The sequence below is a fragment of the Macaca nemestrina genome, chromosome 2 (genome assembly GCF_043159975.1).
Source record: "Macaca nemestrina isolate mMacNem1 chromosome 2, mMacNem.hap1, whole genome shotgun sequence".
Lineage (NCBI taxonomy): Eukaryota > Metazoa > Chordata > Mammalia > Primates > Cercopithecidae > Macaca > Macaca nemestrina.
Genome location: NC_092126.1, coordinates 130310168 through 130337171, shown reverse-complemented (window position 1 = coordinate 130337171; position 27004 = coordinate 130310168). Strand labels below are relative to the sequence as shown.

Here is a 27004-nt window from a genome sequence, read left to right as displayed (position 1 = left end):
AAGGGTCCCTGTGGTACTAAGCTGATAATGGAACTGGGATTCCGCCTTGAGTGGAGATGTTTATTTTCCAACTCTCCTAACTGGGGTAGATGTTTGATTAAAAGATGACGGGTCCCCATGGGAGCATGGATTCCGGTTTATCTGATGTGAGCTCAGGTAATAATCAAGCTGAGAAATTTCCAGAAGTTTATATGCCCACCCTCTGGGCTGCCCAGACAAAAGCTCTGCTTCTGCACACAAAAATGATAATAATAGAAGCAATTTTCCATAATCAAGAGGTTTTCAGACTTGAGTGTGCATTAGAATAATCCAGAATGTATCTGGAATAGAAGAAAGACAAAAGAAAGTCACTAGGCCCACCTTTGTTAGGACTGGGGGAGAGCCTGAGGAACCCCATCTTCAATATGTACTCTGTCCACCCTCTCACTCACCTAGGTCATCTTAATGTGGTGAGTTAGGAACCACAGTTAGAGACGTGCTTGCTTTACCTGAGGATGGGGAAAACGACAGGCTAACTCTGAGACCTGATTCTTTAGACCTCAAGTGGGTATTAATGGCCTGTGTTGTAAGGATGGTTCTTGCCAAAACCTAACAACTCCCAAAACTTCCTCAAGGAAACTAACATAGGAGGAATCTAAAGACACAAAGAAACTTGAACCAGATGGCTTGAGAATCTTCCTCTATCTTTCAAATTCATCAAACCACACAGTTTACAAAGCATTTTCACATACATTATCTCATTTTTATTAGAGTTTCTTGATTCCTGGAGTCCGTGGACTCACAGGAATATGTGAATCAATTTCAGGGAGACTAAACTTAGATGAGAACTTTTTTTTTCCCACTGAACTCTAACTAAAACTTAGCATTTTTTAAAATTATGAACATAAGTAACAAGTCACAGTCCTGGCAGTACCTGTGACTTTGACTTTGTCACCAAATGAAATCAGATACTTTCATATCACATCACTACTGTTGTAGATACCTCAAAGTATCATTTAGACTCATCACCAGCTTGAAAACACTGTGGTTTTTAGACCCACTGCTAAATCTTCTTATTTAATGCACTAATAGAAATTTATTTTTATATTAATTGATTTAATACTTTGATAATTGTGTTTTAATACAATTGGTTTTGCTGGCAGTCCTATATATTTTATTTATTTAAAAACACAATTCTGAGAAGGGATTTTAAAAAAATAATTTAAAATCCCTCATCAGATTATTACAATTATTTCTTGAAGATGGCCAAGTACTTGCTATTATCCTCTCTCCAAAGATGAGGAAGCTTAGGCAAATCTCAACTGACATGTCCAAGATGGTAAAACTAGTGGGTGACAGGGCCTGAACTCAAATTAGGTCCTCAGGGTTCCTTACTGACCAGTTAGCTCTGTGGGAGGGAACCACAGCCCCTTTCGGTGCAGTAGCCAGCACATGGAGCAATAGGGAAGAAAAAAACATTGAGAAATTCTTGCATCTGGGGAAGGCTTTAGAGTAATCACCGGAACAGCCGGAGGATGAGCTGCAGCAAAGAGCCGGGCCTGTCACGCTGGGGTATGGTGATTAATTGGTGCGGGGAACACAGCCAAGAGCAGAGAAGCCACACCAGGCCACCATCCATTTGTCCATGCCCTGGGGTCAGAAATGGAGCAAATGGAATCTTTTATAAGAGAGGAAAGGGTGGAATGTAGCCATGGGGGAGTTCTGCAAGGAATTCACAGGTGTTTTCTTATTGCATTTCCCCTTCCCTAAGGACCTCTGTGTGTGCAGTTAGCAACAGAGAGAAGGGGTGGGGGTGTGGCTGGGCTGGGCTCTGCAATCTCTCACGCACCCCTCCTCCAGCTCTGTGAGCTATGGTACTTTCAATTGAAATAGCAGAAACCATGTTCAAGTCACAGGGAGCTGGGTCACTGGGAAACTCATTGAATTCTTTAGATAATTTCAATAGGTGGACATGGTGGGCCTTGGGTTTTTGAGGCAGTCATTTCAGTAGGGTCACTCTAATCTGGGCCATGAGCAGACCTCTTCCCCACTCTGTAAGTCACCCCATGACAGTGATTCTGCAGATTCCAGTTCACGAGCAATTCTGCCAACTTTCCTTTCTCTTGAAGGAAGCAAGCAAGCTACAGAGGTTGGTTCAGTTCATTTCTTCCCATTGAAATGCTGGCAAGAGCATGTTGGTAATTGATATTCAGAAGCATTATTGATGTGGAGGCACAGCTGCTGTGGATCAGGAGGTCATTGTTTTCCCTAACATTTATTTGAATTATGAAATGATAGAAGATTTGGGAAAGTTTTTTTAAAAAAACAAAAATAAAAATCACTTTTAATCTTACCCAGGAAAGCCAGTATTACTATTTTGGTGCGTTTTTTTCTGGACAGACATGCAGAGAGGCAACCTCCCTATGCCCATAATGTTTAGAAAGCAGGCAAGTACAACCATTAGATCTATTTTTAAAATTCTCATTAGTAGGCTATAATGAACACAGAGTCCTACTACGTTGCCTTTTGTGCCAGGCCAAATCAGGTTACAGATTTATTTTATTTTATTTTGAGATGGAGTCTCGCTCCGTCGCCCAGGCTGCAGTGCAGTGGCGCAATCTCGGCTCACTGAAACCTCCACCTCCTGGCTTCAAGCTGATTCTCCTACCTCAGCCTCCAGAGTAGCTGGGATTACAGGTGCATGCCACCACACCCGGCTGATTTTTGTATTCTTAGTAGAGATGGGACTTCACCATGTTGGCCAGGCTGGTCTCAAACTCCTGACCTCAGGTGATTCACCCACCTTGGCCTCCCAAAGTGTTGGATTACAGGCGTGAGCCACTGCATCCAGCCAGGTTCACAGATGTTATAGGAGGTCTTCCTTCTTTCTGTTTCCCCTCTCTTCCTCTGCTCGCCTCTCCATAGCTTCTCAACTTCATCTTCTATCCTGCAAACTGTTATTGTCAGAGACTTAGTAACAGAGCACAAATTCTAACCTAGATCCTCTAATTTGGGAGCCCTTATCTGCAGCAGACCATATTTTCCCTGTAGTCAGCAGTTTCCTCCAAGGGACCAGGACCAGGCGAAGGGTTTCAGATTCTTTGGATGAGAAAAGGTACGAGACTAATAATCCCTTCCCTTTTATTCCAGTATCAGTCATCTCTTACAGTGTAATCTAACTTATTATTATGCTAAAAGACCCTTCGTTCCCACTAGAGAAAGGAAAAGATGGAAGTGGGTGGTGAGAACAGAGCATCCCCCAGCTACATTATATAATAAAACCTGACTTTTTAGGCAGTTAACATGTGCCAAGTACTATTCTAATTGTTTGATATGTACCTCACTGAATCTTCACATCAATACTATGAGGAAATTGAGGTACAGGGAGTTCAAGTCTTTACTAGCCCAAGGTCATACTCACCCAAGGTTAGCAAGTAGCACAGCAAGAATTCCAACCCGGGCCAGCTCACCCTGAGAGCCCCTATCTTGGCATATTGTCTTTTCCAAAGATGGCGGCATCAAAACATATATCTCATCCCACATGACATTTTACAAAGTATTGTGACACCTCTTCATCCAGCAGGGAGTCTGTTTCCTCTCTTTGAACCTGGGTAGACTCTGCTGTCTTGACCAAGAGTTTGAAGGAAGTGACACTGTGTGACTTCCAAGGACAGATTATAAAAGGCAATAAGATTTCAGCCCAGCTCTCCTCTGTCTTCAAACGCTTCCCTTTTAGAATCTAGCCACCATGTTGTAAGGAAGCTCAGGCCACACAGAGAGGCCCTACAAGGTGTGTTCTGGCTGACAGCCCCAATGAGGCTTCCAATCAAGAGCCAGCATCAACCACCAGAAAAGTGAGTAAATGGGCTTTTAGATGATTCCAGGCTCTAGTTTTTGAGTCTTTCCCCTGAGGCTCTAGACACTAGCGAGCAGACACAAGCTGAAGTTACTATGCCCTGTTTGAATTCCTTATCTACAAAAATTATGAGAGATAATAAAGGATTACCATTGCTCGAAACCACTAGGTTTTGGACTAATTTGTTACATAGCCAGAGTATGGGAATGGTGCTCCTAACTATTACAGTAAGACTAGCATACGCTCTCAGCAGCTCTCCATCCCCACCTTTATCCTGGCTGGCTCAGGCATCACCAAGCTTAAGGTTGCCATGAGAGAAATTTTGCACAGATTTTTCTTGGTCCAACTCCTTCCAGGGAATTAGTCCCATTAGACTTTTTATTGTTTAAGTCTTTGCATTTTCATTAGTCTTCACAGGTCTTTTCTTGGGGAATGAGAAGAGGTTGCCTCAGAGCCTGCAAGCCAAATGCCATTTTAAGACAGATGTTAAATTGGCCTCTATTAGGAAAGTGTAGCCCTTCCTTCAATAATTGTTGAGTAAGGACTTACTGAGACCAGTGCTGGGCTTTGTCCAAGTGAGTTTTTCAGGCAAGAGGAAAGCTGTACAATAATATTCTTTTTATAAAAAGTAGAAATGTGCCAGGTGCTTAAAAACTTGACCATTAGATCTTCTCTATACTGCCCTGTTCTGAAAAGAGAAAAAGAAAGATGGAGGTGGTAGGTGGGGAATTAGCAAACCAAAAGAAAAATGTAAAGGCCCAAGAACCAGGTGAGAGCAATCTGCTAATGTTAAACTGGATTGCAGGAGATTCAGAATGTTTATTTCAAGGCTTTGGACTGTAAGCTTGTTCCCCAGCCCCCACCCCAGTTCCAGAGCTTTCGTACATCTTTAGAGTTTTGTCATTAGATATAAGTAAGGTTCACTTCTTTTAGCCCTCTGCTCAGATTTCTTTATGAAATGTTGATAGGTGATGATATACTTTCAATGGTTTTGTGGGGAAATAGGGAGTAAAGGTGGTAGCAGATAATCTTCTCCCACTAACATAAGGAAAATCTGTGTGCCAGTTTCACATGGATTTTAATGCCCAAATTGGCACCTCTAGGTGTACATCTATTTGTTTATTTTATATCCCAGGTTGGAGAGTTGTACTCCCTGATAAGTTACCTCCTGAAATCCTGTATATGGCTCTGTATACATATTCCTACACCCTCACAGTTCATAAGACTGGAGGGGAGGGGAAGAGGACAACTAGAAAAAGAAAGCAGACCAAAATTAAATGCATAAATACCCTGGTTTAAGTTTTTAAAGATTCAGTATCACTGTACTAGCTCAGGGTCCCAATAGGGGCAGATGGCACACACAAAATAAGATAATTTGAGGAGGAGGTTTTATTTGCGAAGAGTCTGTTTACAGTGGTGTGAGTGTAGGAAACCACAGGGGATAGTGCATAAACTGGGTACTGGCACTAGTGAAGTTGTCATCACCCATAGGCCTGAAGGGGACACGGAGGCTACCAGGACTTAAAAAAGAGTCACATAGAACAGGCTGCTTTGACCTTCTGTCAAGATATAGTTGAGAAAAGAGGGAACCTGGGGAATGAGTAGTACCCTGATCTTACTATCTTCTCTCCCTTTTATCTTCTGGAACTTTCCTTCGGCCACCTACCTGAAAGCCAGAGGGCCAGGAGGCTATTGAACTAACACATAGAAATAGTTCCTGGGGCAGACAGCAGGATATGGAGGGAGAGTGGAGCCTGGGGGCTAAAAGGGAACAATCCAGTACAATTGCCACCCCATACATAGAAAAGGTTTTTCAAAACCAGAGAATGCTTGCTTGGAGACAGCTCTAAACACTATTAAGAATGCCTAAAAAGTACAAACGCAACTTTAAACCAAATACAGATTCTAGAAAGACATTTACAAGAGCCCAAGGTTTATCACTCATCCCTTGGCTCAAATATAATTGAGTACTCTGGGTGTGTAGCAATAAACTCCATTCTGATTTATCTCCGTGTGGTTGATCTTCACAGTGATAGCAACTACACTATAAAGTCCTGGGCATTGTGCCTCGGTAAGTGATCGTTTTAAGATATAAGTCCAATAAAATTTCTTTTCTCTTAACCACCCTCCCTCATGGCTTGGAATAAAAATTATAGTCTTTACAATGGCTTACAAGACCCTTGATAATAAGCCCCTGGCTATTTCTCTGTACTTACCACTACTGCTATTCTCTCTCTTGCCTTCTTGACTCCAGCCACACTAGTTCAAACACATTCATTATAATCTGCCCCTGGGCCTTTGCACTTGTTTTCACCATTCTTTCCCAAATACAATGTGACTCACTCCCTCACTTTCATGGGTATTCAAATGCCACCTTTAGAGAAGCCTGTCTGACAACACTGTATACAATAGTAACTATAACAAATGTCTTTCCAAAAATGGCCATACCAATATTTCCGGTCCCACGTGATGTTTTGGAAACTTGCACTTGCCATTAACAGGTGGAGTCTGTCTTCCTTCCCCTGGGGAAAGACTTGCAACTATCTCAACAAGTAGAATGTGGTATAAATAATGCTGTGGACTTCCGAAACTAGGTCATAGAAGGTGATATGGCTTCTTTCTGATGCTCTCTTTTTTGGGAAATTGGCTCTTGGAACTCACCCACCATTTTGTAAAGACGCCAAGGCCACATGAACAGACCGCACATAGATCTTTCCTTCAGCAACCCTCGCTAAGGTCTCAGGAATAGCCAGCATCAATCAGCAGACATGGAAGTGAGTGAGCCATCAAGTGGTTCCAGCCCACAGCCTTCAAGCAACCCCAGCCAAGGCCAATGGAGTAGACAGAAGCTATCTCTACCAAGACCTATCTATGTTACAGATTCATGAGTGAAATAAATGAATATTTATGCCACCGTTTTCTGGAGTAATTTGTATACAGCCATAGCATTGGATCATATTTTTTGTGTCAAAGTAAGATGTGGTGGCAATAAAAAACCATGTGAGAGTGGCTTTGGGACAAAGTAGTGGGCAGAAAAGAACTCTAAGGAGAGTGTTAGTGAAAGTCTAAAGGATCTTAAAGAGGCTGTTAGAGGAAGCCTCATAACCCTTGATGAAGCTGTTAATTAGGGCTTAATTAAAAGTGAGGAAAATGTTATTGGAAACTGGGAGAAAGGAAATCCTTGTTAGTAGTGGGAGAAAGTTTAGCAACACTGTTCCCACAATAATTGAGAAAATCGAAGACATACCTAATTAATCAGATGATCTAGCTAAAGAAGTTTCAGGCAGAATACTAGAAGTGCCTCTTGGCTTCTTCACATTGTCTATACTAAATACGAGAGGAAAAAGATGACCTTTTATAAAAGGAATTATTTACTCTTCAAGTAAAATTTAGAGAAAATATAGGAACCAGGACTTGCAGTGTTCAAAAATAAACTCTTATTTAATCCCAGCCTCTCTAATATTCTGAAATTAAGAGAGGGCTTCCGAGCAAAGATTAAAGATTATACCCATAATATTATTTGTTAAAACCTCAGAAATACCTAGGGCAGTGCCTCAAGAACTGTTTAGTTCAGACGAAGGGACCTATAAAGATCGTCAAGAAGTGCTTCATAGATTTTCTCTGTTAACCACTAGAACTCTTAAGAATTTAAGGAGTCCTTCTGCAGCTTTATAGCAAGCCCAAGGTGGAAAATCTTTGCAAGATTTGTGGATGTAGCTTTTGTCTGATGGAGTGTATCAGAAATCAATTCATAAGAAATCCACAAGGTTTTTAAAATAATTATATCAGCTTACACAAAAAAGATGCTTTAATCAACATTTTACATGCAGGAAGCTGACTGAGAAAACTATTCAACTGCAAAATGGGCCACTTTTTTATGGAGAAGGAAAGAGGATATGGAGGGCATAACGCAGAGCCACAGTGAATTATATACAGGCAGTAGGACTGTACCCTCACCAAGGAACTGGCAACAGGAACCCGGCTGGATTTCAAAATGGTTACAGATTCCTGAGTGCCTCCTGTTTCGCCTTTTTTGAAAAGGATGCTCGATGGTAGTTATGCTTGTTTCACCATTACATGTTGCATCTCTAGGGAACAAGCAAATTGTTCCTTTTTTTTTTCTTCTTTTTTTTTTTTTTTTTTTTTGAGACAGAGTTTCACTCTTGTCCCCCAGGCTGGAGTGCAATGGCACGATCTCGGCTCACTGCAACCTCCGCCTCCCAGGTCCAAGTGATTCTCCTGCCTCAGGCTCCCAAGTAGCTGGGATTACAGGTGCTCACCATCACACCCAGCTAATTTTTATTTTTTTTTAAATGGAGTCTTGCTCTGTCACCCAAGCTGGAGTGCAGTGGCGCAATCCCGGCTCACTGCAAGGTCTGCCTGCCGGTTTCACGCCATTCTCCTGCCTCAGCCTTCCGAGTAGCTGGGATTACAGGCGCCCGCCACCATGCCCAGCTAATTTTTAAAAAATTTTTAGTAGAGACAGGGTTTCACCACATTGGCCAGACTCGTCTCGAACTCCTGACCTCAGGGGATCCACCCATCTCAGCCTCCCAAAATGCCGGGATTACAGGAGTGAGCCCCCACGCCCGGCTGCAAATTATTTCTTGAGGTGACAAATCTTAAGATAAACAAGAACTGTCTCCAGAAGCTCTCTTTGAGGAACCAAGCTTAAGGAGCTTCAGGTGGACGTGAACGTGATCTTACTGGCAAGATCTTAGACTGTGAGCCTGAGCTTTGCAGACTGTAGGGGAGAAGGTAGGGGTTTTCTTTTGCATATGACAAGGACATAAATTACTGTGGCCAGAGGATAGGCAGTAGCAAAGTGTATTTTCCAAGAATAGCCACAGAAGTATTTCTGGAGCTGCATATTTTGCCAGAAGCCTGCCACTTGCCATTAAGAGGTGGGGTCTATTTCTCCTCCCTTTGGACAGAACTTGAGAAACATGACACCCATAGAAAAGCAATGATAAACTGCTGTTGAAATGCTTAAAAGAACACTGAAATAAATGAAGAAATATTTATGGATAGGATGCCTCAATGTCATACAAATGTAAATTATCCCCAAATTATAAATTCAAAAATTTTGAGTACCATTTTAACAGGACTTTTCGTAGAACAAACCGAGCTCATCCTAAAGTTCATTCATCCTAAAGGAAACCGCTACGTAAAGTCAGGGCAGTCACAAATAAGAAGAAAGTGGGATGTGGAGGGAGATATTTGCACTGGCAAATAATAAGATTATACAGCTAGAGTAATAAAAACATTGTGGAATTAGGACACAGATAGATAGATCAACAAAACAGACTTGAGAATCTGGAGATATTCCCTTGGACATATGCATACTTGATTTATGATAAATGTGGCCATACAGAGCAGTAGGGAAATGGCAATCTTTTCAATAAATAGTGTTGGGACATTTGGGTATCCATAAGGAAAAAATTTAAATACAAATTCTCTATTCTAATTCCAGGTGGATTTTAGAACTAACTGTAGGTAAAATTATAACATTTTCAGGATATTATGTAGAAGGATGTATGAATGACTTCGGGGTAGGGAAGGATTTCCTAAACAATACACAAAATGCACTAATTATAAAGAGACTGATTAAATTGACTACACTAAAATTCAGAACTTCCAGTCATCCAAGGACACCAAAAATAAGATGCAGAGAAGCTCACTGACTAGGAGGAAATATTTGCAATGTATATGAAAACCCACAAATAATTATCATCCAAGACATATAAATAATCCCTTTTCATCACTGGGAATTAGGAAAATGCAAATTGAAACAAAGATAAAATACTATTCAGAGCCCTCAGGTTGGCAAAAAATTTTAGTCTGTCCACACCAAATGTGGGCAAGAATGTAGAAGAAAGAGAAATTTCAAATATGCTAATGGATTATAAATAGGTCTTTAAAGAGCAACTTGGCAGTCTCTAATAAAGTTGAAGCTGCACATGGTATATAACCTAGTATTTCTACTTCTAGGCATGTACCTTATGATAAATTTCTGCATACATGCACAAATTTTCATGTTCAAGAATATCTTGTAGAGGCATTGTTTGTTATAAGAAAACACTGGAAACAATCTACATGTTCATCGACTGGAAAATGGAAAAACAAATTTTGGTTTGTTCATATAGTGGAATGTTTTATAGCAGTTAAGATGAGGGAGCATTTAGCTACATATAAACATGGATAAGTCTCTATAATATCAAGTAAAAAATCAAGTTGCAGACTGATGTAAACAGAATAATCCACTTCTATAAAGTTTAAAGACATTCAAAGCAATACTATAGTCTGTGATACCATCTGTGTAAGTAAAAGTATTAAAACATCCTTAAGAATGACAAAAATAAAATCCAGGAGAAAAACAAAGTCCATCTGGGAAACAAAGGGAATAGGAATGGAAGAAGTAAAAGAGAGTTTCAAGCATATTTGTGTTGTTTTGTTTCTTTAAAAGGAAAAGGGGTGCCATCTCAAAATGTTACGATTTCATCAAGTTTTGCTGTGGGTAAGTGAGCACTCCATATATCATTATCCTTTTCTGCTGACATACTTTTTCAAAGAGCTTAATGGGAGTCATAAGCTTCATTGAGTTCATATGGCTTGTGGGCTTATGTGTGGATCTAGTAATACATTTGTTATATAACTTCTGCAGACAATATTCTAAAGGTATGTATGAAATTCTGTTCATATTGTACTCTAAAGTCAAGTCTACACATTGTCAGCAAAGCTCTTCCATTTTAGATAAAATGAACAATCGGTTATTCTCCCTTTCCTGACAGAGGAGTTTCTTTGAAATTTATCATCAGAAAATCCACTCAACAACCAGTTCAATCTCCATAAGAAAGATAGGATGTAATCAAACTCTCCCCTAAACTGTCTAAAGACCAGAATGAAAAGAAGATCTCAGCATATCCACTGTGGTTACTAGGCCATATTAAACATCAATTTTCGATTTTCCACAATGAGAAGAAAGGTTGAATCATCAAAGATGACTATGGGGACTTGCACTAAGAGTCTACAAAGTCTTCATTATTGGAAAGTTTCTAAGAGGTTAGTCCTTCTCCCTGGCTGCTTCTACATCTGGATTTGCCTCACCGTTTTAAGAATAAGAGTAGTACAGGATTGGACGTGATTATCAGGAAACAATAGCAAGTAGATAGCTTTGTTTTATGTTATTTCTTTCTTTCTTTGTTTTTTCATTTTTAGATGCAAAGCCGGAAGATATACTCTTTGGTTGTATTCTCTAAAAGCAAACCCTTAGGAAAGGATTTAGGTGAAAGCAATTCATCTGGGGAGGAAATCCCAGGCAAGACAATGAAGAAGTCGGAGAATGAGACTAGGAAATGAGGAAAAGTAATGTAGAAAATGTGAATGAGCAGGTTGCTGCTGTGGGCATCGGGGGCTCATTTGTGCAGAAGACTCTTTGAGAGACTGCATAGAACAATCCTTACACTCGGCCAGACAAAGTATAAGGAAGCAGGGGTATTTATCCACCAATTCATGATTTGATGGCTATTCTTGGGGATTTAACTCTGCACTCCAGGCCTGGCCCTCCTGCATGCTAGCCATGCAGGATCCTATGGGCCATAGAAAGACCTCAGGCTGAGTTCAGAAGCCAGCTGCATGCAAAGGAATGGTATAAAAATTTCAGATGGCATCCTGCATGGGCCAAAGGAATCTGCCAACAACATCTGTCAAAGCTATCTACAATAGAGTATGTTGTATCATGTTTTCCCAAGCATGAGACAAGTACCGCCAGTGGTTCAGGAGATGATTTTAGATGGTTCTGGGTCATGGAATTAAATAACATTGAATTACATGGTCGGGGAGTTCTTTTCTTTTCACTTCTCTCTCATTCCTTCTGACTATCCAAGGACAACCTCTCTTTTTGCTACTAATTATGGCTTTATTATACCTCCAATCCTTGCAAGCTTCCAGTTTAAGCAGAGAGTCAGACTTGGGCCCTGGATGTTTACTGACAACCACATTTGGCTGCAATGTGCTGACACGTTCCTCTTTTCATTGTATTTATTTTTCCAATCACCTTCAACCTATGGCAAGTGATATTATTTCTTCATTACCAGCAACAATGCAAAGTTAGCTTTTTGAATAAATTTATTTCATCTTTTAAGCCAGTCAATTTAAAGAATAATATTGAGCAAATAATAGAACCACAAAGATGGTATGAAATGCTAAATTTGGGGAAATTCCATGAGCTCACAAGCTACGTGTTATGATGGAAATTTTGGGGAGATCACCTAACCCCTCTAAGCTTGACCCTCCCTAATGTTGCAACCCTTCATTGGGTTGTTGGGAAAATTCAAATGGGATATTTGTCAGGCAACAAGCCCTCCACCTGGAAGTAATACAAAATCAGTAGATGTTAGTTCTCTGTTCTTGAAATGTTTATAAGAAAATATAGGTATTTTTAAAAATAGACCCTAGGGAGTTTATTAATCAGATATCAGGACGCTATTAATCAGATATTTATCAGGTTTAATGTGATTTTCTTTAGAAAAGCTCCTTTCCCATCATAAGAAACTAGGTACTGCCAGCTGGGCATAGTGGCTCGTGCCTGTAATCCCAGCACTTTGGGAGGCCAAAGCGAGCAGATCACTTGAAGTCAGGAGTTCAAGACCAGCCTGGCCAACATGGAGAAACCCCATCTCTACTAAAAATACAAAAATTAGCCAGGCGTGGTGGCAAGTACCTGTAAGCTACTCGGGAGGCTGAGGCAGGAGAATTGCTTGAACCTGGGAGGCAGAGGTTGCCGCAGTGAGCCAAGATCATACCACTGCACTCCAGCCTGGACAACAGAGTGAAACTGTCTCAAAAAAAAAAAAAAAAAAGAAAAAGAAAAAGAAAGTACTGCCATTACTGGGTCCTTTTGATCTGTTTGGAACTGCTTATTGTGGTTGGGAAGATGACATTGTACATTGGAAAGCCTACACATAACTGGAGTAGTGGTGTAGTCACCACTTAAGTCTTGCTGTAGCATATTAATGCGTGCATTTTGGTTGTAATTCTTGAACCACAGTGTTTAAAACTGTTTTTTCTATGACTTTTTCTCTCAACAGAGGAAGAAGTCACATTTTTAAAATCCAAATAGAAGAGCAAGGGGCGCCCTAAGAGCCTTCCTCTGGTGCCAGAAGGGAGGACTTTTCAGTAGAGAAAAATTCATCATTTCGGAAGTCTTGAGATTTGTTCTGAGAACGTAGTTTGTCTCAGTGTTTTTCAAACGGCAAAAATGTCAATTCAGAATACAATGTGATGTTTCTTTCATGGGGGGTATAAAAACTACATGCAAGTCTCCAAAGTATGAGTTGTTATTGTCAGGTTTGTTTCTTGTTAGAATGTTTCAGTTTGAGGTTTTGGCTTTTTAATGCTCCTAACATTAATGCCTCCTAACAGGGACGTATTGAAGGTCTGGCATTGTGTCTAGAATCCCTTACCTGCTGGCAGGATTTTCAGGAATGTTATCTTCAGTCATTCAAAGGGATGCAATTCCTTTAATGAATATGCCACCTATGGTGAGTAAAGGAAAGGTGGCTCTCAGGGAAAGTGAGGAGCTGAATGCTAGGGTGAGGAGAGGATGTAAATAACCGAGTCCTATCTGGCCTTAGGTTATTCTTGAAATTAATCAAATTCCACCATGTGGTAGACTCTTGAGCAGAAGAGATGAGCAACTTCCAAGAACATAAGAGAAAAAGTCTTGGAGCTTGCGTTCTAGTACGGGATTTTAACCTCTTCTTGTGCCATGGACTCCCATGGCAGTTTCATACAGTCTATAGATCCTTTCTTAAAACAATATTTTCAAATGCGTAAAATAAAATATGTAGAATTCAAAGAAAACAAATTATATTCAAATTCAGTAACTTGCCACACCGTGCTTGACCTGTGTAACTGTGCAGTCTGTTAGCAATGTTAAAGAGCATACTTCAGTAATTATTTCAACCATCAAATATATTTGAATGTTTATTCTTAGCCTGCACACTATCCTTGTTGTAAAATGCCATGTGCCCTTATGGAGAATTAAGAATTCTCATTTGAACTGCCCAGTCTTACTTCAGTTTAAACAAACAATAGACACAACTCATTCCTTCAATGTATTGATAAACATTGTAAGTAGGAAATACTAAAAAGCAATGAGGTGTCTGGGTCACTAACACCAACACAATTTGGTGACTGAATGACAACCAGGCATAGAGCTGCGCTCTAATCTGCCAGCTGCACCTCATGAGGATCTCTAAAAAGGAAGGCTGCAGTCACACGCCATCTACCTGCATGTGCCTAACGACTACCACAATTTCAAAGCAATCAGCACAATTTATATTTCAAGGTATTGTCAACAATTGTAATGTGATAGGAAACACATCTGCAACTTCTTGTTGATAACAGGTCACAGGCACTGCTAAGTCATGGAGTTTTCCATCTCTACTCATAATTAAAGGAAATGCTCAATTTCAGTTAGAAGATAGTCAAAACAATGATACGATTATTTTCCTAGCCAAAGACCTCCTGAAATCCCAGGTTAACTCCAGGTAAATGCCCCTTGTGGAAAAGTTGGTAGTAAATAAATAACGTACAAGGTGGTGGTAAATGTAATATAGGAAAATAATGCAAAGGGGGATAGAGAGAGCCACGTGTGGGTGGTGGTAAATGTAATATAGGAAAATAACGCAAAGGGGAATAGAGAGAGCCAAGTGTGGGGAGAGGGAGCAATAGACAGGGAGCAATTTTCTTGAGCAATGTTTGTGAATGATGAGAGTAGGTGGAATTCAGTACAAAGTGGAAAAATCCATCCTAGAAAAGAACAGGAATGGTTTATCCATAGTAACAGGACAGAAGTAATAGCAGAGAGCAAAAACATAGGTGAGTAAATATTTTCTCAGTCAAACTGGACTCACGGTCTTCAGCTAACAGTGACAAGCAGGGAATGCATGTTGGCAAGAGAGGAAGGTATTAACTAGTTGTCTAGGTTACTCCTCTTGAGGGAAAATGGTCTGGTGTGATGGCATGAGCTGCAAAGCTTGGGGAGAGAAGAATGACCAGGAAGAGGCAACAAGCAAGGAGGATACCTGTACCCTCCAGGTCCAGCAGCTGTGAAAAAAGCAGCCACATTCGAGAGGGTTGTCCGGGAAGCAGCATCCTTAAGGGAGAATCAGTTTTCAGTTGGAGCAAGAAGGTGAAAGGACATTCAGAGAAGAGGTGGAAGATGTGGGGGCTTTGCTGAGAACACACCATGAGTTCCAGGGGCACAGAAGAGTTTACTTGTAGGGGAGGGGTGGGCAGGACCCAGATGATAATAGCTATTCTGTGGTTAGTGAGCTTCATATGGTGTCTCTGACAGAGAATGATATACGGGATATGATGAAATTAGTCCTGATGGTTCTTCAGGCCGGTGCAGTGGTGAGCTTGTTCATATTGTTGGGAGAAATTGGGGCTTGCTGGGGCACCTATAGCTCTCTGAAAAGGTCTGGTTTGAATTCCTGCCAGCAGCCTGGCTATCCTCTCAGCTTCTTGGTTACAAGAGCAAGTAATTTCACTTCATCTTTTTTTCAATATTATATCATGAATCGTTTCAACATACAGCAGTCTAAAGACGTTTTCAGTGAATACTTAAAGGCTATCTTTTATATTTTGCCATACTTTCATGATCATATATCTATCCATATATCCATCCTTCTCTCAGTCCATCAATTCAACTTATTTTTGATACATTTCAAAGTAAATTGCGTGCAGTTTACCGTATATAAAATGGAATCCTTCTCAGCAATAAAAAGGAATGAGCTCCATGTAACAGCATGGATGCATTTGAAAATTATTATGCTATATTATTAGGAGATATACCTAGTGTAAATGATGAGTTAATGGGTGCAGCACACCAACATGGCACATGTATACATATGTAATAAATCTGCACGTTGTGCACATGTATCCTAGAACTTAAAGTATAATAAAAAATAAATTTTTTTAAAAATGAAGGCAAAATAAAGACTAATAATTCAAGAAAAAAATTATATGCTATATGCTATTGTGCTTCAGATGGTGTGTCTGACAAGAATACTACAGCATCCACATCACTAACTAAATACTTTAGCATCCATGTTATTAAGTGGAGATCAATATTTATTTATAATTTTATCTTTTGAAGTAAAATTTGTATGCCATGAAATGCACAAAACTTAGTTGCAATTTGCTAACATTTTTGTTTTTGTTTTTGAGACAGTGTCTCTCTCTGTTGCCCAGGCTGGAGTGCAGTGGCAAGATCACAGCTCACTGCATCATCAGCCTCCCAGGCTCAAGTGATCCTCCTGCCTCAGCCTCCCAAGTAGCTGGGACTACAGGTGTACACCATCATGCTTGGCTAATTCTTTAAAATTTTTTTGAAGAGACAGGGTCTAGTGCCTAAACTGGTCTTGAACTCCTGGGCTCAAGCAATCCTCCTACCTTGGCCTCTCAAAGTGCTAGGATTACAGGTGTGAGCCACTACACCGGGCCGACAAGTTTCTACGTTTTGACAAATGTATACATCTATGTAACCCAAACCCCTACAAAGATATAGAACATTACCGTCACCTTGGAATGTTTCTTCTTGATCATCCCCCATCCGAAACCTCTAGAGGCAACTACTTTTCCAATATTTTTCCACATAGTTTTGTCCATTTTTAAATTTCATATGTGTGGAATCACATAGTATGTATTTTTTGTGTAAGGTTTCTCTTAGCATAATAGTTTTTGGATTCGTTCATATTGTTACATGTAGCTTATTTCTTTTTGTTGCTGAGAAGTATTCCATTTATGAAGAGACTACAGTTCAGCTGTTCTTCTACTGATAGATACCTGGGATGTTTCCAGTTTTTGTGTTCTATGAAGAAAACTGCTATGAAGATTCTTGTATAAGTCTTTTGTGGACATGTGTTTTTATTTCTCTTGGGTAGATACCTACAGATGAAATGGGCCAGTGGTTAAATCTTTTTATTTCTAAAGACTAGTGTGAGTTGAGTTTTCTGTTGCTTATATGCCAATACACACTCCATAGATGAATTACCATAATCCACACTATCCCTAAAGTGGACTGGGTCTTCAGTGGGTGCCCCTAATGCCAATTCCCTTATTAAGAACAGTATTTACTATGTGTTCTTGACACATTATCCTCTTAACAAATGCAGAAGGTTTTTATTTTTCTTTTCTCTTTTTTAACCAGGCTAGCCCCAATATGAACCACAGAACTCTGTCCTTATAAATCTCCAGGGTTCTGAATTTTCCTACCACCGAAGAGGCTGCTTTAAGGTAAAAGACCTAGCTTGAAGAAACTGAATTATTTTAAATATGTTTATATTTATACACACATATATCCACATATATTTACATATGTGTATAGTTACATATATGTAGAGATATTATCTACATTTGTGTATATTTACATACATGTCAATATACATACACATAAATATACACACATATCTGTGTATTTATATACACATACATACATGCACACACCAAATCCTCGAATGTCATTTAGTTCGATGTCATTTAGTTAGGATGTCAATAAGAAAATATCACATCCCAGCCAGGGCCACTGTGTGGGGTCTACACATTCTCGTTTCTGTGTAGGTTTTCTCCGGGCCCTCCAGTTTCCTCCCACATCCCAAACCTGTACATGTTAGGTTAAGTGGCATATCTACACTCCCAGTGTGGGTGTGTGAGTGTGGGTGTGTGAGTGTGCCCCACAATGGGAGGGCAACCTGTCCAGAGTGGGTTTCTGTCATTTGCTCTGAGCTGCCAGGATGGGCTCTGGCCACCCAAGACCCTCAACTGGAATAAGTGGGTAAATCATTATCTTACTTGTTTTTATGAATCTTTCCTAAATGTATATATAACTCACATTTATTTCAATGTTTAATATCAGAGGTGTCTTGGTCTTTATTTAGAAGTTTGGTGATGTTTTTGTGACCAGAAATATGCTGTAGAAACTTAATTCTTGTTTATCAATTGGCCTATGATAAAATTATCTCAAGTCATTTCCTAAGAACCTATCAATGATGTGAACGGAAGACTTACCATATATTTGTTGAGACCCTTCTGTGTACCCTGCACAATGACACTGTTCTAGGCATGTGGGATTTATCAGTGAACACAGCAGACAAAAATTGCTTCTCTTATGGAGTTTCCATTCTGGCATATGGGAGAAAAACAATGGCGTGAAAATAATTAGGTAACATAATATTTCTAAGTACTTTGGAAAATAATAAGCACACCACAGTAGGGCAGTCAGGAGTGCTGGGAGGACTGGAAAGGCAGGTTGCAGTGTTAAACAGAGTCAGGGAAGGCCTCACTGAAATGTGAGCTGTTAGAGATAAAGGAGTGGGCCATGTGGATATCTGGGGGCAGAGGGAACTGCTAAAGCAAAGGCTCTGAGGCAGGCACATCCCTGGTATGCTCAAGAAACAGCAAGGATAAGCGGGGGTGCAGGGGCGGGAATCCATAGATGAGGTCAGAATGCACAAGGTCAGGAGTTTTGAGTCTTGAAGTCCCTGTAAGGACTTTAGCTTTTACCCTGAGTGAAATAGGGAGCCATCACAGAGTCACAAAATTTAGAACTGAGAAAAGGGCATCTCACTGTTGACACATGCTAGGAATTTCATTCTGTAAATTCATTCTCAGATACTATATTTTTGAACTAAAATGCAGAGATAGCCTGAACTCATTGTTTCCAAAACCAGATAAGAAAACTTGAATCTCTCCTAGAGGAATAACAACAGCAGAAAAGAAAAATGGGAGCATGAGCCAAGACCAAGATATCAATCTTCACAACTGCAACTCAAGAAAGGGGGACTAGGCTCACCTGAAGACGTTCTTCATGTTCTTGGAAAAGATTTCAAATGGACTGAAGCAACCTTGCTCCAGGATCCCTTGGGGCTTGGAATTCGCCCAGACTTGGTATTTGTAGGCCCCGAAACACTGACTGGGACTTCCCACAATACACTTGATGTTGATTAATGATAAAAGGCCTCCCTGTTCTGTTCCTCTGAGTATAGGAAAACCCCTATCTCTGGAGATCTGATCTGCTGGCTGGAAGAGTTATTCTTTATTATACTGCAGACCCTCAAGTGGTAAAAGATTCCAGCTCTCATGGAGACCTAGATTGGAGAATCTAACCCAAGGGCTAGCCAATGGCAGTCACGTCACCAAATCCGTACTGTTTGAGTCCAGCTGTTAAACCGGAATGGTTCCTTCTCAAATTGGTTACAAGACTACCATCTTCATGATGGAACCAACTCACCCAAAGGATGGGAAACAAACTTCCCAAGAAAGGCACTCACTACCTCTCCAATCACGTCACTCTTAATTCAGGGCCAGAAGATCCAGCACAAACTTCTTTTATATGCAGGGGAGGTAAAACCTGCCATTGAAAGCAGGTTAAAAAAATACATATGTATATATAAGTACTATTTTGGATTACTGGGCTGGCAAGATGGCCTAATAGGAACAGCTCAGGTCTGCAGTTCCCAGGGAGATCAACACAGAAGGCTGGTGATTTCTGCATTTCCTTTTTTTTTTTTTTTTTTTTTTTTGGCAGAGTCTCGCTCTGTCGCCCAGGCTGGAGTGCAGTGGCGCGATCTCGGCTCACTGCAAGCTCCGCCTCCCGGGTTCCCGCCATTCTCCTGCCTCAGCCTCCCGAGTAGCTGGGACTACAGGCGCCGCCACCACGCCCAGCTAATTTTTTTGTATTTTTAGTGGAGACGGGGTTTCATTGTGTTAGCCAGGATGGTCTCGATCTCCTGACCTCGTGATCCACCCGTCTCGGCCTCCCAAAGTGCTAGGATTACAGGCTTGAGCCACCGCGCCCGGCCAATTTCTGCATTTCCAACTGAGGTGCCCAGCTCATCTCATTGGGACTGGTTAGACGGTGGGTGCAGCCCACGGGGGGGGGCAAGCCAAAACAGGGTGGGGTGTCACCTTACTTGGGAAGTGCAAGGGGTTGGGGAACTCCCTCCCCTAGACAAGGGAAACCACGAGGGACTGTGCTGTGAGGAACAGTGCACTCCGGCCCAGATACTATGTTTTTCCCATGGTCTTCACAACCCACAGACCAGGAGATTCCTTCGGTGCCTACACCACCACGGCCCTGGGTTTCAAGCACAAACATGGGTGGCCGTTTGGGCAGACACCAAGCTGGCTGCAAGAATTAGTTTTCATAACCCAGTGGTGCCTGCAATGCCAGCGAAACAAAACTGTTCACTCCCCTGGAAAGGTGTTGGAAGCCAAGGAGCCAAGTGGTCTAGTTCAGCAGATCCCACCCCCATGGAGCCTAGCCAGCTAAGATCCACCGGCTTGAAATTCTCACTGCCAGCACAGCAGTCTGAAGTCAACCTGGCATGTTGGAGCTTGATGGGGGGAGATACGCCTGCCATTACTGAGGCTTGAGTAGGCAGTTTTCCCCTCACAGTGTAAACAAAGCCACTGGGAAATTCGTACTGGACAGAGCCCACTGCAGCGTGGCAAAGCTGATGTAGCCAGACTGCCTCTCTAGATTCCTCCTCTCTGGGAAGGGCATCCCTGAAAGAAAGGCAGGCGCTCCAGTCAGGCACTTATAGATAAAACTCCCATCTCCCTGGCACAGAGCACCTGGGGGAAGAGGCAGCTCTGGGTGCAGCTTCAGCAGACTTAAATGTTCCTGCCTGCTGGCTCTGAAGAGAGCAGTGGATCTCCAAGCATAGTGCTCAAGCTCTGCTAGGGGACAGACTGCCTCCTCAAGTGGGTCCCTGACCCCCGTGCTTCCTAACTTGGAGACACCTCCCAGCAGGAGTCGACAGACAGCTCGTACAGGAGAACTCTGGCTGGCATCTGGTGGGTGCCACTCTGGGACAAAGCTTCTAGAAGTAGAAACAGGCAGCAATCTTTGCTGTTCTGCAGCTTCTGCTGGTGATACCCAGGCAAACAGGGTCTGGAGTGGACCTCCAGCAAACTCCAGCAGATCCGCAGCAGAGGGGCCTGAAGGTTAGAAGGAAAATTAACAAACAGAAAGGAATAACATCAACATCAACAAAAAAGACGTCCACACAAAAACCCCATCCGAAGGTTACCAACATCAAAGACCAAAGGTAGGTAAATTCATGAAGATAAGGAAAAACCAGCGCAAAAAGGCTGAAAATTCCAAAAACCAGAATGGCTCTTCTCCTCCAAAGGATCACAACTCCTCACTAGCAAGGGAACAAAACTGGACAGAGAATAAGTTTGACAAACTAACCAAAGTAGGCTTCAGAAGGTGGATAATAACAAACTCCTCTGAGCTAAAGGAGCATGTTCTAACCCAATGCAGGGAAGCTAAAAACCTTGGGAAAAGGTTAGAGGAATTGCTAAGTAGAATAACCAGTTTAGAGAAGAACATAAATGACCTGATGGAGCTGAAAAACACAGCATGAGAACTCCATGAAGCATACACAAGTACCAATAGCAGAATCGATCAAGTGGAAGAAAGCATATCAGAGATTGAAGATCAACTTAATGAAATAAAGCATGAAGACAAGATTAGAGAAAAAAGAATGAAAAAGAACAAACAAAGCCTCCAAGAAATATGGGACTATGTGAAAAGGCCAAACCTACATTTGATTTGTGTACCTGAAAGTGACGGGGAGAATAGAAACAAGTGGGAAAACACTCTTCAGGATATTATTCAGGAGAACTTCCCCAACCTAGCATGACAGGACAACATTCAAATTCAGGAAATACAAAGAACACCACAAAGATACTCCTCGAGAAGAGCAACCCCAAAACACATAATTGTCAGATTCACCAGGTTGAAATGACAAGAAATATGTTAAGGGCAGTCAGAAAGTTGGGTTACCCTCAAAGGGAAGCCCATCAGACTAACAGCAGATCTCTCTGCAGAAACCCTACAAGGCAGAAGAGAGTGGGGACCAATATTCAACATTCATAAAAGAATTTTCAACCCAGAATTTCACATCCAGCCAAACTAAGCTTCATACGTGAAGGAGAAATAAAATCCTTTACAGAGAAGCAAATGCTGGAAATTTTGTCACCACCAGACCTGCCTTACAAGAGCTCCTGAATGAAGCACTAAACATGGAAAGGAACAACCGGTACCAGCCACTGTAAAAACATGCCAAATGGTAAAGACCATCAACGCTATGAAGAAATTGCATCAACTAACGGGGAAAATAACCAGCTAACATCATAATGACAAGATCAAATTTAAACATAGCAATATTAACCTTAAATGTAAATGGGCTAAATATCCCAGTTAAAAGACACAGACTGGCATATTGAATAAAGAATCAAGACCCATCAGTGTGCTGCATTCAGGAGACCCATCTCACATGCAAAGACACATATAGGCTCAAAATAAATGGATGGAGGAATGTTTACCAAGCAAATGGAAAGCAAAAAAAAAAAAAAAAAGCAGGGGTTGCAATCCTAGTCTCTGATAAAACAGACTTTAAACCAACAAAGATTAAAAAAAAGACAAAGAAAACCATTACATAATGGGAAAAGGATCAATGCAAGAAGAGCTAACTATCCTAAATATATATGCACCCAATACAGGAGCACCCATATTCATAAAGCAAGTTCTTAGAGACCTACAAAGAGAATTAGACTCCCACACAGTATCAGTGGGAGACTTTAACACCCCACTGTCAATATTAGATCAATGAGACAGAAAATTAACAATGATATTTAGGACTTGAACTCAGCTCTGGACCAAGTGAACCTGATACACATCTACAGAACTCTCCACCCCAAATCAATAGAATACACATTCTTCTCAGCACATCACACTTAGTCTAAAATTGGCCACATAATTGGAAGTATACCACTCCTCAGCAAATGCAAAAGAACGGAAATCATAACAAACAGTCTCTCAGACTACAGTGCAATAAAATTAGAACTCAGGATTAAGAAACTCACTCAAAACTGCACAACTACATGGAAACTGAACAACCTGGTCCTGCATGACTATTGGGTAAATAACAAAATTAGGCAAAAATAAATAAGTTCTTTGGAACCAATGAGAACAAACACAATGTACCAGAATCTCTGGGACACAGCTAAAGCACGGTTTAGAGGGAAATTTATAGCACTAATTGCCCACAGGACTAAGTGGAAAAGATCTAAAATCAACACCCTAACATCACAATTAAAAGAAGTAGAGAAGCAAAAACAAAAAATTCAAAAGCTACCAAAAGACAAGCAATAACTAAGATCAGGGCAGAACAGGAGATAGAGACATGAAAAACCCTGAAAAAAATCAATGAATCCAGGGGCAGGTTTTTTGAAAACGTCAACAAAATAGATAGACCACTAGCCAGACTATTAAAGAAGAAAAGAGAGAAGAATCAAATAGACACAATAAAAATGAAAAAGGGGATATCACCACTGATGCCACAGAAATACAAACTACCGTCAGAGAATACTATAAACACCTCTATGCAAATAGACAATCTAGAAGAAACTGATAAATTATTGGACACATACACCTCCCAAGACTAAACCAGGAAGAAGTTGAATTCCTGAATATACCAATAACAAGTTCTGAAACTGAGGCAGCAATTAATAGCCTACCAACCAAAAAAAAAAAAAAAAAAAAAAAAAAAATCCAGGACCAGACAGATTGACAGCTGAATTCTACCGGATGTACAAAGAGGAACTGGTACCATTCCTTCTGAAATTTTCCAATCAATTGAAAAAGAGGGACTCCTCCCTAACTCATTTTATGAGGCCAGCATCATTCTGACACCAAAAATGGGAAGAGACACAACAAAAAAAAGAAACTTTCAGGCCAGTATCCCTGATGAACATCAATGCAACAATCCTCAATAAAATACTGGCAAACCAAATCCAGCAGCACATCAAGACGATTATCCACCATGATCAAGTCAGCTTCATCCCTGGGATGCAAGGCTGGTTCAACATACACAAATCAATGAACTTAATCCATCACATAAACAGAACCAATGACAAAAACCACATGATTATCTCAATAGATGTAGAAAAGGCCTTTGATAAAATTCAACAGCCCTTCATGCTAAAAACTCTCCATAAAACTAGATATTGATGGAACATATCTCAAAATAATAAGAGCTATTAATGACAAACCCACAGCCGATATCATACTGGATGGGCAAAAGCTGGAAGCATTCCCTTTGAAAACTGGCACAAGACAAAGATGCCCTCTGTCACCACTCCTATTCAACATAGTATTGGAAGTTCTGGCCAGGACAATCAGGCAAGAGAAACAAATAAAGGTATTAAAATAGGAAGAGAGGAAGTCAAATTGTCTCTGTTTGCAGAAGACATGGTCGTATATTTAGAAAATCCCATCATCTCAGCCCAAAAACTCCTTAAGCTGATAAGCAACTTCAGCCGAGTCTCAGGATACAAAATCAATGTGCAAAAATCACAAGCATTCCTATACACCAATAATAGACAAACAGAGAGCCAAATCATGTGTGAACTCCCATTCATAATTGCTACAAAGAGAATAACATACCTAGGAATACAACTTACAAGGAATATGAATGACCTCTTCAAGGAGAACTACAAACCACTGCTCAACGAAATAAGAGAGGACACAAATGGAAAAACATTCCATGCTCATGGATAGAAAGAATCAATATCGTGAAAATGGCCATACTGCCCAAAGTAATTTATAGATTCAATGCTATCCCCATCAAGCTAGCTTTGACTTTCTTCACAGAATTAGAAAAAACTACTTTAAATTTCATATGGAAACAAAAAAGAGCCCATATAGCCAAAACAATCCTGAGCGAAAAGAACAAAGCTGGAGGCATTGTGCTACTTGACTTCAAACTATACTACAAGGCTACAGTAACCAAAACAGCATGGTACTGGTACCAAAACAGGTATGTAGACCAATGAAACAGAACAGAGGCCTCAGAAATAACGCCACACATCTACAACCATCTGATCTTTGACAAACCTGACAAAAGCAATAGAGAAAGGATTCCCTATTTAATAAATGGCATTGGGAAAATTGGCTAGCTGTATGCAGAAAACTGAAACTGGACCCCTTCTTTACACCTTATACAAAAATTAACTCAAGGTCAATAAAAGGCTTAAATGTAAGACCTAAAACCTTGAAAACCCTAGAAGAAAACCTAGGCAATACCATTCAGGACATAGGCAGGGGCAAAGTCTTCATGACTAAAACACCAAAAGCAATAACAACAAAAGCCAACATTGACAAATGGGATCTAATTAAACTAAGGACCTTCTGCCCAGCAAAAGAAACTATCATCAGAGTGGAAAGGCAACTTACAGAATGGGAGAAAAATTTTGCAATCTATCCATCTGACAAAGGGCTAATATCCAGAATCTACAAGGAACTTAAATTTAGAAGAAGAAAACAACCCCATCAAAAAATGGGTGAAGGATACGAACAGACACTTCTCAAAAGAAGACCTTTATGTGGCCAACAACTGTATGAAAAAAAGTCCATCATCACTGGTCATTAGGGAAATGCAAATCAAAACCACAATGAGATACCACCTCATGCCAGTTAGAATGACAATCATTAAAAAGTCAGGAAACAACAGATGCTGGAGAGGATGTAGAGAAATAGGAATGCTTTTACGCTGTTTGTGGGAGTGTAAATTAGTTCAACCATTATGGAAGACAGTATGGCAATTTCTTAAGGATCTAGAACCAGAAATACCATTTGACCCAGCAATCCCATTACTGGGTATATACCCAAAGGATTATAAATCATTCTACTATAAAGACGCATGAACACGTATGTTTATTGCAGCACTCTTCACAATAGCAAAGACTTGGAACCAACCCAAATGCCCATCAATGACAGACTGGATAGAGAAAATGTGGCACATATATACCATGGAATACTATGCAGCCATAAAAAAGGATGAGTTCGTATCCTTTGCAGGGACATGGATGAAGCTGGAAACCATCATTCTCAGCAAACTAACACAAGAACAGAAAACCAAACACTGCATGTTCTTACTCATAAGTGGGAGTGGGACAATGAGAACATGTGGACACAGGGAGGGGAACATCACACACTGGGGCCTGTCAGGGGGTGGGAGGCTAGGGGAGGGACAGCATTAGGAGAAATACCTAATCTAGATGATGGGTTGAAGGGTGCAACAAACCACCATAGCACATGTATACCTATGTAACAAACCTGCACTTTCTGCACATGTATCCCAGAACTTAAAGTATAATAATAATTTTTAAAAAGTACTATTTTGGAAGGAGGTTGAAGAGGGATTGCCCAATACTTGGAATACATTTTAAGATCGAGTCCCATCATCTATACAGAAAATTGTATGTAGTCCATTCCCGGAGGCACTGTGATGAAATCTCCTGTGGAGTAAACAAAAAGAGAATAAGCATCAAGACCCAACAAGACTGACTCAACCGGAATCAGAAGAGGACTGGCAAGCTCACAACAAAATCATAATACTGGTCACAAAATCCTCCCTAAGGCTGCCAGTTTCCAGAAGTGTAGCCAGAGCAAATCAGCATGCTGAAAGACAAGTATGAGAGGCTCAGACAATGAGACTTTTTTTTAAGGCACAGCACATTCTATAGCTCACCTAGAGAGGTGCTGCAGATGGTGAGAAAAATGGAGGTCTTCTTCTGCAGAGAGAGTAAGACGTGAAAAAGATTGCAAACCCCAGGGTGATTTAAGAGTACACTCATTGTCTTTTGATTTTTTAAAAAAGTATTGAATTAGGCCCCTGTTAGCTAAAGATTTACAGACCCAGGCCAAATTCCAACAGTCTCAACTCCTTCCAGCCAGCTCCAGGAAGCTGCTGTACAAATTTTTGGGAAGGGAGCCTAAAGAGCTGGAACCACCTGGTTTCAGGGTTACTTGGGGGCATCGAGTTTGCTTGACCTGGTTCATTAAGGGCCATAAAATAATAACCAATTTTTCTAATCTGAGCCTTGTTACTGAATAATAAGTTGCCTATTTTATTCCTGCCCTGGGTAAGGAAAGCTCCATTTGTCTTGTTCATCCCTGAAATGAGAATTGCCTACTTTCTGATATGATCCACTGACAGAAACATTGTCTTAATAAATTTTTCTGAGGAATTTCCCAGACCACAGTGAAGTATGAAAACCAAGACTCTGGAAGCCAGCTGGGGTGCA

At 40.7% G+C, this 27004-nt stretch overlaps 2 long non-coding RNA genes across 2 annotated transcripts in view; one reads left to right on the top strand and one right to left on the bottom strand.

Annotated features, from left to right (window-relative positions):
* Positions 1-17174, top strand: part of LOC105483678 (uncharacterized) — a 109766-nt gene extending 92592 nt beyond the window's left edge. The window contains exon 3 of the long non-coding RNA XR_011619408.1: positions 17055-17174. This is a non-coding gene — a long non-coding RNA (uncharacterized lncRNA). The remainder of the gene's footprint in view (positions 1-17054) is intronic.
* Positions 1175-26532, bottom strand: LOC105483686 (uncharacterized). Its single transcript, XR_988489.2, has 3 exons — positions 26449-26532; positions 2783-2933; positions 1175-1629 (listed from the first exon to the last, which is right to left on the bottom strand). It is a non-coding gene; the product is annotated as an uncharacterized lncRNA (long non-coding RNA).
* Positions 26533-27004: the final 472 nt, after the last annotated feature.